Raw genomic sequence first — 16,508 nt, 5'->3', positions numbered from 1 at the left:
CAAGCAACATCTCCCTTTCTCAGTTACTTCATATGATCTTTTCTAATTCAATCCATTTATTTGCTCATTATTCATTTTTTTCTGTATAGATAAACAGAATTCCATAGTGTAGAGGTACCACATCTTCATTATTCTTTCAACAGCTGAAAGGCCTTTACACTATTTCCGTTTCTTATCTATAGTAAACAGAGTAGCAATAATCATGGTTGATCCAGCTTGTATTGAGTTCTTTGTGAGTATGCCAAGGAACAGTATACCTCCGTCATAATGTTTACCGTTCCTGAAAAGGAAATCCAAGTCAAAGCAACTATGAGGTTTAATCATACCCTCCTCAGAATAGCAAAGATCAATAAAACAACTGACAACACATTGGGAGGGGGCTGTATGGAAAAGAAACCTTCATTTCCTGTTGGTAAGATTTCAAACTCTTTAGTCTCTATGAAAATCAGTGTGGAGAATTCTCAAAAAGCTATAAGTAAATCTACCACATGATGGCTAGTTTTTATAACAACTTGACACAGCTAGATTCATCTGAGAGTAGAGAACCTTAATTGAGAAATTGCTTTCATAAGATTGGACTATGAGCAAGCTTATAGGGAATTTTCTTACTAAGTGATTTTATGCTGTTGGAGGTGCATGCCCATTGTGGGTGGTGTCACTCCTGGATGGTGCTCTTAGATTATATAAGAAAACAAAATGACATGACCATAAGGAATAATAGTGATCAGCACACCTCCATGATCTCTGTATCAGCTCCTGCCTCTGGATTCCTGTCCTGACAGTCTTCGGTGACGAACAGTGATATGGAAGTATAACCTGAATAAATCCTTCTCTCGCCAACTTGGTTTTAGTCTTAGTGTTTCAACAAAGCAATAGAAACCCTATTTAAGATGCACATCTACTTATGTTACTGGTGCTGAGACACATGTCTTAACAATACAGTAAGAACTAACAGAAAGTGATTCTTATATTGACCACAGAAAAATAACATTTTGTTTTGTTTTTCGAGAGAGGGTTTCACTGTGTAGCCCTGGCTGGCCTGGAACTCACTCTATAGACCAGGCTGGCCTCGAACTCAGAAATCTGCCTGCCTCTGCTTCCCAAGTGCTGGGATTAAAGGTGTGTGCCACCACTGCCCAGCTAAAAAATAACATTTGTATTTGACAATTATCAAGACCATTTTTCTTTTGAAGCTTCAAAACAAATTGTGATTTTTCTGAACAATGTGTCAAATTAACATTTGACAGAATACTACAGCATCATGTTACAATCTACAACAATCACATAATCTACCCAGAAAGGAAGAGGTTCTTGAACTATATTTTATATTCAAGTCAGGACAAATGGAGGAAATCTTTATAATATAGTACCATCCCACCAGGTCTCTATACCACTCCTTCCAAGTATCCGGTAAAGCATGACTCTTAAACTTGAATATTTAACCAAATATATTTATGTATAAGAAACTCCCAATTTCATAAACCCAATTTCCAATGATAAGATCTTACCCCAATATTTTTAGCCTCTCCAAAACACCAGAAATACATCTGAAGCCATTTGGATATCCATGTCTCCTCCTCTGCCCCCTCTCGTCTAGTTCACAGAGCCCTTTCTCCCTCATCCAAGCTTCAACTCTCTTAGCTCCTCCTCCTCTCTCCGCCCCTCCTTCTCTTAGCTCCTCCTCCTCTCTCACCTCCAATCACTGGCCTCTCACTGCCTCAATGTGAATGGATAGGAAATATCTTGTAATAAGGAACAGTACATGGAATGCAAGAACATGGAATAGTTTCTACAATGTGTTTTGGGAAACTTTAACTTAAATTTAGTATTAATGCTATTGACTTCATGTTCAATGATATACTTACTGATTTTATTTCTTTGTAGTTTTCCCTTCTTAAGGCAATTAAATGCAGAAGCAGCATTTCGTAGTTTATCTAAGAGAAAAAGAGTATTTATAGGCCTCTGTAGAGATTTTCAAATCATCCATCCTGTTTTTAATTTTCTAAAGTTTTAAAGACATTAGTCTTCCAATACACATCACATCTTGTTAAAAGAAACAGTTTAATAAGAATACATTATCTCATTCTCAAAGGAACAGTAATAAAGGAAATGCAAGTTAAGTGTATCTGAGAGTAAAATAAATAATGCAATCCCTCTTAGCAAAGGAAGGAAGTACAAAAATACATATTTTATATTTGTTTGGAATACCATGTTGAGTAAACTGTAGGATATTCTTTAATTTTTAAATAAATGCTTTTTTATGTTAAAAGTGCCACCCGTGATAAAGCAATAGTATATGTACTTCTGTTCTCTAGTATCTTTCCATTATTGAAACTGTACTATGATGTCTTTGTAGATTTGTATTCATATTTTTATTTTTCATAAAGTCTTTTAACTCATCACACAGTCCTGTGACTCTATCTGTGAGTCATAGTTTAGGAAAATGACATTTTCCATAAAAATCTGATAGGCACAGTGAGGTCAACAATTCTTCCCTCTGTGACAGATATAACAGACTCAGAGTAAGGATCACAGGAGACTGACTTGAAGGCATTCTTGTGCAAATAGGCCCAAAAGCATTTTGAACTGGTCATCTCAGAGGAATTTACTATACATTTTATCATAAAGACAAAATTAAGAGCTGATGAAAGAGGTGACAAATTATGTACATGGCATTAATAATAAGAAACTCATAAAATACAGAAACTTAAGGAACCTGAAATCTGATATACCAGCTAAAGAATGAATTGTTTATGGATGTTAAGAAAATTAGGTCAGAAATATAGGGTTGATTGAAAGCACAAAGAATATGGTGTTACACAGTTAAAGGAATCATGAGGAAGGTTACATTCTGTACAATGTTTTCACATAACAATTGCAATTTTGAGAGAGACTAAATGAAAAATAAATAATATATATAATATATATTTTCTAAGTATAAAATATATAATTTCATATAAATTGTAGATATTATATGTAACTTCTAAGTACAAATATGATAAATAGAACCAAAAATTAATTAGGGGTAATATGAACTGACTATATTAAGGAAATATTTCTGTGAGAACGTGTAAAAATTTTGTTTATTTTCTTTTAATCATAATTTTATACATATTATGACCATGCTTTCCCTCTCACTCAATTCCTCATGTGTCCTCCCTATCTCAAACAGATCCATCCACCCAACATCATGTTTTTTGCCTTCTCTTCCAATATTATGAAAGAAAACACTCACAGAGACCCCCCTCCCCAAAACAAATGTCTGTTGTGGATGGACTTGGTGCTATTTATGTGAACCAATCATTTAATAAATAAAGGAGCCAATCACTGTGTGAGTAGACCGGACTTCTGGGATAGATGGAAGGAGAGAGGAGGCTGGAGAGAGTTACTTCTTTTTGAACCCAGGACAGCGGAGCGGTAAGATGTAGCTGCTAGAGTTTCCTAGTACCATGGCAGATATACAAGGATCTGCCTCCAGAGGGATAAGATTTTAATAAGGCTAACAATTTTAGGTTTTAGTTGTTGCACCTAGAAATTAAGTTACCATTGTTTCTGAACTAAGTTTGTATTGAGTTTTCCTTCATGAGGCAACTCATCTGGGTTCAAGAAAAAAAGGCAGCAGCCAGAAAAGTGTGGGTATGCCAGATGTGCACCACAAAGGCCCTGGGGGGTTTGAATCACAGGGTTGTCATGGTAGTGACCTGCCACTGGGAACCTCGTGGAGACATTTCAGGAGCTTCTGGCCAGTGAATCTCCACGAATCTTCACTGGCCAGGCTATCAGTGCAGAGAGTTAGAGGCACAAGCACTGGAAAGTGTTAGTTCTACTTTTTTAAATATTTCACTCAACAAATGTCAAAACAAATAAGAAAAAGAACAAGGAAAAAAATGTCAAAACAAAGCACAATGAAAGAAAAGCAAAAAAAAAAAAAAAACATACTATTGAGTTTGCTTTGTGTTGATCAACTACTCCTGGTCATCAATTAGAGAAAACTGATTTTTCCCTTTTTCAGTGGATATCAATTGGAGATAGCTTCTAGTACAGCTGTGGGACCTCCCAAACTCACGTGTTCACTTCCCCCTCTCAATGCCAAGAACCCATCTGTCTTGAACCTGTGTAGGTTTTGTGCATATTAACTAGCATGTCATCTAGACCTAGCCATTACAGTATGACAGCTGTCTCATGCAAAACAGGGAATGCATGGTTCTTACAGAATATGTTGCTTTTTATGAGATCCATAGGGGGGGCATATGCCTGAGGTATTTCATCAATAGAAAGAAAATGACCATAGCTGAACACAGATAAGATTGAAGAAAAAGAAAGTCACAAATATGGAAGTAGCAACAAAACATGCATGCTATAGCAAACCATCATAGAGAGCTTGCTTTCCATTCTGAGAAGGGAAGTTATTGGAGGATTTTTGAACAAAGGATTTCTATGACTGAACTTTTTGACTTTGTCATGTCATCACTGGAAATTTGGTTCATTAAATATACTTTACAAACAAGGACTGACATCCTACTGGTCTTCACCAATGGGAGCCAATTTGAAAAGAGGATGCACTCATAAAACTAAAACCATGGTTATCATATGACCCACTGTACCAACCCTAAGCATTTCCCCAAGTGCTCTAGGTTAAAGTATCCTAGAAATTCCTTGCATGTCAATATTTTTTACAAAATTATTCATGATAGTTATGTATCCAACCTAGGTGTCCAACAACAGAGGAGAAGAATTTACAAATGCAGTATGTGGCAATTACGCGTATGCACTTTTTGACAGGTCCTAAACATATACAATTAAAGGAAGAGAGCATTTCAAATCTTTAGCCTTGAGATAACTGGATGTCTACACATATGTATTAGTCAAGATTCTCTTGAGTAACAGAACTTATGGAATGAATATATATATAATATATATGAATATATACATATATACTTATTGCATTAAATGTTATATATTATGTTATGTGATGTTATATATGGTTATATTTTATGTGATATTTTATGTTATATGTTATATGTTATGTGTTATATATTATATATAAAAGAGATTTGTTAGAATGACTTAGAGGCTATTGTCCCACTAATCTAACAATTACTATATATAAATAGAAGTTCCAAGAATCCCATTCTTGGCACTTAGCTTTTACTGAAGAGCCCAAAGCTTCAAGGAAGAGCTTTTTTCTCAGCCATGCTGGGTACCACCTTTCCAAATCATGTGTTCAGTGAAATATTTGGGTTTTTAAAATTTTTTTTCCTAACCTCATCATTTTGGTTATTCTTTACTTGTTTGCCTTATTATTCCCTTCCACATGAAAAGGTAGGTTCTTTCCAACTCTACTGGCTCTTCATTAGAAATAGATGAGAAAACACTAATGTGAAACTATTAAATACCTTGTTGTGGATGGGCCTGGTGCTGTTCTTGTGAACCAATCCCGGATTTTTGCATTGGACAGAGGAAGAGAGGAAGCAGGAGAGTGTTAGAGCTTTTTGGAACCAGGACAGCAGATGGGTAAGATGTAGCTACTAGAGTTTCCTGGTATCATGGTGGATCCACAAGGATTTGCCCCCAAAGGGATCAGATTTTAATAAGGCTTACAAGATTAGGTTTTAGTTGTTGTACCCAGAGATTGAATTACCACTGTTTCTGATCTAAGTTTGTGCTACATTTTCCTTCACGTGACAGCTTGTCTGGGTTCAAGGGAGAAAGGTGTAGGTGGCCAAGCGTGGGCTTGCCTGAGGTGCTCCACAAAGGCTGTGGGGTTGAAGCAGTGGGTTGGTGTGGTGGTAGTGACTCCCCAGTGGGATCCTAGTGAGCTGGGTGGAGAGATGGTAGGAGTGTAGCTGTCTTGCAGCTTTGGAGAACCAGATTGTAGGAGTGTAGCTGTCTTGCAGCTTTGGAGAACCAGATTCACCTGGAAGGGCAGCTGAAGCTGAAAGGAGAACAGTCAGGTGGAGAAACAATGAAGCCAAGACAAGTTTTCTGATCAAGACTTGATATTTAATGGGTAGCTTCGAATTTAAAGGTGGGGGAAAACCCTTCCCCCACAAAGCGGGAACTTGTCTGAAAAAACTGGTTCGGCTGCTCAGTGGGAGGCTGGCTCATCTCAGGAAACTTCAGATCCTTGGAGAAAAATAGACATCACCTAGGTCAGAAGGCTCCATGCACCCTAGGGCGACTGTGGCAAAACAAGGTCTGAATTTCCTGCTCAAGGGCGACGGGGTGGGGGTGGGGTTGTGGGGGGGGGTAGGGGAAAGGCACAGTGGAGTTCAGAGTCAGAATCTCCAAGAGATAAAAACAAATCAGCCATTGCCCACTAGTACAGGATCGATGGGCCAGGCCACAGGGGCAGAGGCACAAGTGTGGGATATGCTGGTTCTACTTCTTTAGTATTTCCCCAAACAATACCTTGCTTGCATTATTTAAAGAAATAAAACTGGAAACTACCTGGAAACATCTTCCTTGATTGCTACTTTCCACAGTGCTAGACATTGATGTACAGTCTCCTAAGGGTAAAGAGAAAAATTAGCAATGGTTTTATATATCTCTTAACTCTGAACTGTAACACCCATGTTCTACAGTGAACTGCAATATTGTGTTCATTTGTGCAATAGCGGCATGACTATTACAGTACTAACCAAGCTCTTTATTTGAAGCTTATTGCATAGGAGGAAACCCATTCCTGCTACTTTAAACCCTCTCAAAATTTAGTGCAACAAGTTACAGGCCCTTGAAGGAAATATTATAATGTTGTTTAGAGCATCGAATGAAACATCGTAGTGTGTGTGTGTGTGTGTGTAAGAGAGAGAGAGAGAGAGAGAGAGAGAGAGAGAGAGAGAGAGAGAGAAAGGCAAGCCTATGAAATGCCATAAAAGTAAAGACTTTGCAATTACCAACTTCCAGTGTAAGGATGATTCACCGGGACCTATCAACAGACAGGCAATAATTGAGGAGGGGCTCAGAGGCCTCTGTCACTGCAGGGATGCTTATTATGAAGATAGGCTCATGGAGAGGAGGAGTCATAGCCTTTAGTTGTGTACCTACTGGTGATTCTCCAGGCTTCCATGGACAAGATCAAATCAAATACTTGCATATATATATCCTTGGTTAAAATAAATGAGTCACACATCAAAACTGAGATTTATGAGTATAACAAAGTGAGAAGTAGCGAGGAGAGTTAGGTATAGAGAGGAGGGAGATAGGAGACATGTGGGGAAGTGTAACCAGAATGAATTATAGGTGTATATAAAATTGTAGTGGAACCCAGTTAATGAAAAATGTGATTATATATATACAATATACACTTTACACATAAAGAATAAAAGTGAAGATAATCATATCATTATGCAAATCACCAAACAAATTAAGCCAGAATCTTTATGGTTTCTAGACTTTCTATAGCTACATAAAATAACTGGGATAATGATAGTGGAGAAAAGAGATATGGGGTGCAGAAGGGAATATGCTCAACCTACAATACATACATTTATAAAAATAATCTTATGCAACATAGTCCATATGAATACACACAAATACTATTATATCAACAAGCCTTGAAGTGCAAAATCACATGGTCTATAGTGACTTAGGATAAGTAACAATCTGGCATATGAAAATTAAAACTATGTAATATTTTTAATAAAGAAGTTGTTTTCCCTTAAAATTATTTACATCATATTTTTACACATATGTCAAATAAAAACTGCATATATCACAAAAAATATAGTAAAGTTTTAGTAAAGTAAATTTGCACCATTTTCAAACTGTGAAGATATTATTAGTTTTTATGCCCTCTGAAGAAATGGTTGCACATTTCATAAGAGAAAAAATAACATTTTCAGTACTTGTGAATAATGATATGAAATAATTAAAATGCGTGTTAAGAAAAGTATGAGTAACTGGCCAGGTAAATTTTGAGAATGAATAATAATTATAATAACAGATGGAGGGAAGTGAGGTCGATGTGGTAGCAATACTTTTAACCTCAACTTGAGAGCTGCACATAGGAAGAGCAGGACTTTGAGGTCAGGCTATGAGTCATGATCCATGAGTCATGATCTGAAAAGAAGCAGGGGAGAGACATGGGAGGAAAATGGAAAGGGAGAATGAATTGCAGTTAGAGGTAGTAATTGTAGATGGTTATAGAAAGAAAATTTTAATGGAAAATAAAAAATTATCAGAATTCACAAAATAGCTTTTATTTATATGTTATAAATAATCTAGATGAAATGAATACTGTAAAAATTAAGGTTAAAAAATAACTATTGTTCAATTACTGCTAAAACAATTAAGTTACAGTCAAGGCTTGGCTCCATGAAGACAAAAGAGAGGTTAATGGGACAAGAAGGCGCACGTGAAAAGCCTCAAAGGTAATGATCAATTCTATTTCTGAACCTGAGTAATAGCCATGTGTATGTTTGCTAATGCGGGACCTTATATGCACTCATCATAAAAATGTTAGCCTTTCTTAAATGCTCAGAGATTCAGAGAACACAGAAAAGGGTGACAAAAAAAATGTAAGGGCTGCTAGGGAAGCCTAAGTTCTGTGAAATGCTGTTCTCTAGATATGGTCTGGCTGTTGCTTTTATAAACTCACAGAAGAGTGGTTAATGATACAAGATCTGCACAAAAGGAAGCCAGTCAACAGTTTTAGCACAGATGGTATGGGGACACCATTCTTGGCTGAGAAACTATTCTTAGTTGATGGCCTATGTGTGGGAGGCAATTATTTGCCTTTGGCTAAAATGTGTCCTCTGGTAGGTTACACAGACTCCAGTGGAGGGCGCCAAACCATTGTGCATTTCAACAGCACTAATTTGATTATAGACTCTAAATTTGGTAAGGAGAGGAGAGGAGAGGAGGGGAGGGCAGGGGAGGGGAGGGCAGGGGAGGGCAGGGGAGGGGAGGGGAGGAGAGGGGAGGGGAGGGGAGGGGAGGGGAGGAGAGGAAGAGAGAGGAGAGGAGAGGAGAGGAGAGGAGAGGAGAGGAGAGGAGAGGAGAGGAGAGGAGAGGAGAGGAGAGGAGAGGAGAAAAAGATGGAGTTGTGAAGGAGATATGGTGAGAGATACCTGAGGAGAATGGGAGAGTGAAACATGGATATGTTCAAGCTTGAAATGTTCAAAGAATAAAAAACAAACAAACAAAACCCCAAAAAACAAAACAAAATTTTTATTTATTTTTATTGGTTATTTATTTATTTATATTTCAAATGGTATTACGCTTCCCAGTTTTCCCTCTACAAAACCCCTATATCACCCCTCCCTTCTTCTATGATTGGGGGATTGGGGGATGTTCCCCAACTACCCACCCACTCAAGCCTCAATACCCTAGCATTCCCCTACACTAGGGCATCAAGCCGTCACATGACCAAAGGCCTCCCCTCTCAATGATGCCATATAAGGCAATCTTCTGCTACATATGCAGCTGGAGCCATGGGTCCCTCCATGGATACTCTTTAGTCGGTGGTTTAGTCCTTGTGAGCTCTGGAGGGGTCTGGTTGGTTGATATTGTTGTTCTTCCTATGGGGTTACAAACCCTTTCAACTCCTTCAGTTCTTCCACTAACTCCTCCATTGGGGTCTCTATGATTTTTTTAAAATCACCTTTAGATGGAGAGACAGTTCAGCCATTTTCTGACCAAGACTGATGGCTGGATTTCAGATTCCAACACCTACATTCAAAGATGATAATTTTCCCAGGCATGCCTGTGTTCCTATCACTGGGTTGAAGTTTGCAGCAGCTCCCAGTAACAAAACTATTAAAAAGGAAACCAAACCAAACAAACAAACAAAACCCCTGCTTTACATAGAATAAAGACTTTGACCCTCTCTCAGTGGAGAAGGGACTGTGTGGGAGATGGGGTCATCTGTTCTGGTGTCCTTTCTGTAGCTGGGAATAAATACCAACCAAACCCAATGTGGGTCAGGGGAGGATTTATTTGCCTTACAAATCTCAGTCATCGTCTTTCATGGGGGAAATCAAGACAGGAAATCAAGGCAGAAAACTGGAATAATGTACATTATGAGCTTATTCTCCATGACTTATTTTATTTGCTTTCTTATGCAACCCATGACCACTGGCTTAGGGTTGGCAACTTCCACAGTAGGAAGTTTCATACCATTCAATAATAATAATAATAATAATAATAATAATAATAATAAATAATGCCTACAGATGAACCAACAGGCCTATCTATTAGAAGCAATTCCTCAGTTGATATTTGAAGGACTTTCAGCAGCAGGATGAAGGGGCTTAAAGGGGGGAGTATAGGGGGTTAGGTGAGTGTGGCTAGGCGGCGTGGGGGAAGGTGTCCAGGCGGGCCCTTGCCTGGGCACCTCTGCCCCTGAGGGACACACACACACACACAGACATGGTATAGAATAGAGTTTGTTGGGAGTTAGTGGTAGAGAGAGGTAGAGAGAGAGAGAGAGAGAGAGAGAGAGAGAGAGAGAGAGAGAGAGAGAGAATAGAGAGAGTGGAGGCTGGCCATGACCACGTGGAGGGGGGAAGAGCCCCAGGGGCAGAGAGGTGAGAGAGTGTGGGAGAGTGGAGAGCAAAGAGAGAGAGGAGGAGCAAGTAGCCCCTCTTATAGTGGGCCAGTTCTCTGGGGCGGGGCATACCTGGCTATTGCCAGGTAAGTGTGGGGTGGAGCTTAGACAAAACCCCAACAATATTCCCTCTTCCCAGGTGATGCTAATTTATGTCAAGTTGACAAAAGGACAACATCACCCACCTTCCTTTGGACTCTTCACATATATACAGAAATACATACACATATACACACTTATCCACATGCATACACACATGCACACCACATACACACACACACACAACATACATAGACACTTTAAGCACATAAAAATACTAATTTGTGTTCATCTACTACTTTATAAAATAGAAAAAATTCTTTAGAAATCTGCTAAGTGTCATGAATCATAATGAATATAATTCACAGAGCGATCAGTTCATTATAGCACATAATCTTCATTTCACATAGATCCTCATTGTCATATTTTTTCAAGATAATTTTTATATCATGTCCATGTGTGTGTGCCTGAACATATGTGTGTGCACTATTATGTACATGCCTAGTGTCCACGAATAGAAAAGTTTAAGTCCAGCCTGTGGAACTGGATTTTGCTCTGTTGGTAAGTCACTGTGTGGACGAAAGGGACCAAACTCATGTCCTTTGCAGGAGCATTTGATGCTCTGAACCCTAGTCATCACTCTAGTTCCTTTGAGACACGCTTATAAGAGTTGTAATTTTATATTAATCTATTAAATCTCATATTTCAGCTTCTTCATTATATAATGTACTTTACAAAGTCTGAAGTGTGTTTGTCAAAGCTTTTTGTCTAACAAATGTCTAGCCAGCATCTCAGTAGGCCTGTAATGAGCATCCTTGTTCTCATGTGTATATGAAAGAAGGAGTGAAAACAACGTGTACTGCATCCATCTTATAATTTCTCACAGTTTGTGGCTCTGTGTAGGGCTTTAGCAATCAAATATAATATTTGTCATATTTTCTGTGTTGCCATCCTGTAATCATACCACAGCTCAAGTTGAAATGTGTGTAGTTTATTTAGATCCTGCTGAGGAAAGCACTATACTATCCAGCCACACACTCATTTGTTCAACAGTTCTGTGAAGAATAATCAGCTTGCTTTAGGCTTTAGGCTCTAGCTAACCATTCAGTGGCTCTGCATTTAGGGAGAGAATTTTAGCACAGAAGAAATGTAAACCTAAACAATTGAATTAAAATGAAAAGTTCTTTTAGGACAATGGTTAAAAAAAAAAAAGAAAGCCAATGAAACTTAAAAGCAAAAACACATAAGGGAAGGAAGAATTATTTTGATTAAATGATCAGAAATCTCAACAATAGTGTCATCTAAAGAAGACTATTACAGCAGACCTCTTTGCTCTCTCTTCTTCCAGAACAAATCCCTCAGTCTTGCCCTAGTGCTGCAACTTGTCACCAGATGCAGCCTTCTCTCACCTTTGTACACATCTCCCGTGTATCCCACAGACCATCCTCTCCTAACCTCCCAGCTCCTACTTAATGCATTAGCCAGCTCCCTGCTCCGGCATGCACCCTCGGCTCAACCACAGGTCATGCCTGCCAGAAATCTAGGTAGGCTACCTGCAGACCTTCTAGCTCTTTGTTCCTCCAGAACCAACCCCTAGTCTCCTCCCTACTGCTGCAACACACACACACACACACACACACACACACACACACACACACCAGATGCAGCCTTTTCTAACCTCTGTCCACATCCTCTGTGGATCCCCTGCCTTATCTCCCTTCCCCAACTTGTTGCTTTGTCCCCAACCCCACCCCCTATCCCTGCTAACCCAAAGGCCACTTGTCCCAGGTCAACAAGTAGACTAAAGGCAGACCAATGCATCTCCTTCTGGTCCTGAAGTCCAACCCCTCCATTCCCAGCTCTGTATCTGGAAACGTATGTGGTCTCCCTTACCTCTCTGACTTTATCCCCAAGGGACCACAAAATTCTTCTCCTCCACCCCCCTGTTTTCAAATTCATTTCAGTTAGTCAGCCTCCAATACCAGTAGGAATTTCCTATGAACACACAAGCTGAATAAGCCAGGAAAACAACCAACACACAGCCATCACATTTCCAAAAATCTAGAGAGGAAACCAAGGAACAAAACACGCATCCATCAAAGACAAATCCAGAAGTCAGCACCTAGACCGTTAATCATTCCAACCCCAGATGCTAACATGCCAGAATAAACACACAATCAACAACAATGGCAATATGTCTTCACTAGATCACAGTTATGCCACCACAGCAGGCTTGGAGTAATTCCAACACAGTTGAAGCGTAAATAAATGACCTAAAAGAGCTTTCATGAATATGATAGAGGTTTTTAAAGAGGAAATGAATGCATCCCTTAAAGAAAGACAGGAAAACACATAAAAGCATTGTAATGAAATAAAACTGTTCAAGACCTGAAATTGGAAATAGAATCAATTAAAACAAAAAAAACAAACAAACCAAAAAAATGGAATTATAGAAATGAAAAATGTAGGAATTTGAACTAGAGGAGGCAAACTTCACTAACAGTATGCAAGAGACAAAAGAGAGAAACTCGGGCATTGAAGATATCATAGAAGAAATGGATACATCAGTTAAATAGAACATGAAATCTAAAAAGTTCGTGAAACAAACATCTAGGAAATATGCAACAATGTGACAAGACCAATTATAAGAATAGGTATAGAGAAAGGAGAAGAAACCCAGCTCAGAGAACGAGAATTTTTTCCAACAAAATCATAGAAGAAAAATTTCTAACCTAAATACTGAACTGTCTATAAAGGTACAAGAAGCATATGGAACATCAAATAGATTGCACCAGAAAAAGAGTTCCCTCGGCATTTAATAATCAAAGTTTATTTATGGGGGGAAAAAGAAAGAATATAAAAACCTGCAGGGGAAAAAGACCAAGTAACATATGCAGGAAGACCTATTAAATTTGCATCTAAATTCTCAGTGAAGACTCTAAAAGTCAGAAAAACCTAGATGTGATAAGGATTCTGAGACACCACAGATATCAGCTCAGGTACTATACTCAGAACAATTTTCATAGATGGAGAAATGAGATATTGCATGATAAATCCAAATTAAAATAGTATCAGCTACATATACAGATGGTGATAAAAGGGAAACTTCAACCTAAGGAGGTTAACTATACACCTGAAAACATAAATAATCTCACATGAACGAAATGAAAAGAATATAACACTGAGCATGTATGTGAAAAACAAATGAACAAGAACTAAACGGATATTAGCAATTTAATAACATACTAGAAAGCTCTAAACAAAAGGAAGTAATCACACACCAAAAAAGGAGTAGGTGGTAAGAAATAATCGAACTGAGGGCTGAAATCTATAAAATAGAACTAAAGAGACGAATTCAAGGAATCAATGAAACAAAGAGTTGGATCTTTGAGAAAATCAACAGATAGCCAAGCCCTTATTCAAACTAGATAAAGGCAGAGAAAGATTATCCAAATTAATAATATCAGAAACAAACAGGAGAGCATGACAAGAGACATAACGGGAATCCAAAGAATCACACACATATAAATACCTGATTTTCATAAAGAAGTTTGAAGTATCAATGGGGGAGAGCATCTCCAACAAATGGTACTGGTCAAACTGGAGTTCTGCTTGTAGAAAAAAAATGCTAAAAATATCCATATTTATTCCAAACTCAAGTCAAAGTAGATCAAAAGACATCAACTTAAACCCAGATACACTGAACCTGATAGAAGATAAAGTGGAAACTATCTCAGTAGACAACTTTCTGAACAGAAAACTGATAGCACAGGCAACAAGATCTATAATTAATAATGGGACCCTATGAAGCTGAAAAGATTCTGTAAGGCAAAGGATGCTGTCAATTGGACAAAATTGACGCTAGAAAATGGGGAAAGATTTTCACAAACTCTACATCTGATAGAGGACTAATATCCAATTTAAAAATGGTCTACAGTTCTATACAGAAAATTCTCAATATAGGAGTCTCAAGTGGCTGAGAAACACTTAAAGAAATGTTCAACATCCTCAGACAGTAGGGGAATGCAAATCAAAATTACTTTGAGATTCCATCTTACACCTGTTAGAATGGCTAACAGTGCAGTAGAACCTTCCTGAACTCTAAGGAGGTGATCCTAATAAGGACTGCTAGTAATGGGGGAGACAGAGTCTCACCTTGGCATCTCTTGTATAGCCAAATGAGGGTTTCAGTGGTAAGATATCTTGGCTTTTAGTCTAGGCTCCTCCCCCAGTCACCAACAGCCAGGTATACCTGACTCACATAAAAGGGGTTGTTTGCCCCCTCCTAACTCTGCTCCTCTTGCTCTGTCCTCTTGTTCCCACTCCATGTCTCTCCCACTTCCCTACCTCTCTTCACAGGCTCATAGTCAGGCTCTCCTCCTCCTCCTCTTCCCCCTCTTCTTCCTCCTTTTCCTCTCCCTCCTCCTCTTCCTCCTCCTCTTCCTTATCTTCCTCCTCCTCTTCCTTTTCCTCCTTCTCCTTCTTCTCCTCTTCCTCTTCTTTCTTTTCCTCCTCCTTTTCTTCTTCCTTCTCCATCTTCTACTTTCCTCCTTGTTTCTCTCTCTCTCTCTCTCTCTCTCTCTCTCTCTCTTTCTCTCTCTCTCTCTCCCTTTCTCTTAACTCCCCTCTCCATGCCCTAAACTCTGTTCTCTACTATACCTTCATAGCCTGGTCCCTGGGTGGTGGTGGGGAGAGATGACTCACCATGAGCCCACAGAGGCACCTTCTTCCTGCCACCTTGCTGCACTTCCACCAAACATAGCCTTGCCTTCTCTTTCTTTTTATAAAGCACAACAGGATACATTCTGTAGAGGGCCAAGAGGGTCCTATGGAAATTCCCAAACAAAACAACCTGTTTCTGAGGTAAAAGGTTGGTCTTCACAAACTAACAGCTTGGTGCCATTGCTGGGACCCGCAACGACACATCTGAAGAAGTCAAGTCGTGCCTATGCAGAAACCTCACCCCTACATTCTAGTCACTCTGATGTTGGAAGGTACTTTGTAGGCTACCAGAAAAAGAAATGTGGGCACTAACCTGTGACCTAGAAACTATCCTACCTGAAAAATATGCTAGAGCAGAGAATTTGTAGGAGCAACCAACCAATGTCTGATTTGACATGAGGCCTACTTCAGGAGAAGCTTCCCATAATTAACATCGCTTTCGTAACCAAGAACCAGACACTAGATAGACCAGGGATCTCAGGAAAAAATAAACCAACACTACTGATCTAAAAATGGATTCCTAATGTCCTAATGAAATTGTGATATACTCATAAATCCATGCTGTATGTCAGGAGCCATTTAGTAAAGACTAAGTAAAACAGGCGACTTTCTGGAGATTGTCCACCATGCTGTATGGCTGCAGTGGGTGAACTCTGAATTTCTGGTCCTTCAGAGATCTCATCTCAGGATTGATTCTTCTTGTTGATATACCTTGCCTCTCATTATTAAATAATATAATGATTCCTGGGAATTAACCCACCCCATTGGGTAGATTTTCTTCAGATTGACAAATATGTACTCTATTTTAATATGGCTGTGTAGACAGATTGATGATTTCATAATTCCTAATAATGATTCTATAGAATTCCTAAATTTATACAAATGACTTTGTGCCCTCTATAGTATAAAAACTCCAATTAGAATTCTGTAACCTTGAGGAGGGAGGCGGCGGCGGCGGCGGCGGCGGCAGTAGCAGTGGCTGCTCCAGCTGAAGGGCCATCAGCGGTGGAACCAAGGCGACACAGGGTCCAGTTAGGCCCTGCGCCCACGACCACTGACCTTCGCTGACCAGCCGGGCGGCAAGCAACTGCGGTTCTGCGGAGCCTTTCGCTGCACGGAAGCCACTTCAGAACTCGGCTGCCCGCCAGTCAGGAGAGACTCACTGCCATCTTGATCCCGGGCTCCAGAGATCGGTCAG

The 16,508-nt window shown here is 39.2% G+C and overlaps 1 long non-coding RNA gene across 1 annotated transcript; it reads right to left on the bottom strand.

The window, feature by feature from the left end:
- Positions 1–5,991: 5,991 nt before the first annotated feature.
- On the bottom strand, positions 5,992–14,192 carry LOC127668620 (uncharacterized). The gene is made up of 3 exons (XR_007974130.1): positions 14,121–14,192; positions 6,451–6,509; positions 5,992–6,126 (listed from the first exon to the last, which is right to left on the bottom strand). It is a non-coding gene; the product is annotated as an uncharacterized LOC127668620 (long non-coding RNA).
- Positions 14,193–16,508: the final 2,316 nt, after the last annotated feature.

This window comes from Apodemus sylvaticus, chromosome 18 (genome assembly GCF_947179515.1).
Source record: "Apodemus sylvaticus chromosome 18, mApoSyl1.1, whole genome shotgun sequence".
Lineage (NCBI taxonomy): Eukaryota > Metazoa > Chordata > Mammalia > Rodentia > Muridae > Apodemus > Apodemus sylvaticus.
Note: the sequence above shows the minus strand (reverse complement) of the source record. Positions and strands in the feature narration are given on the sequence as shown.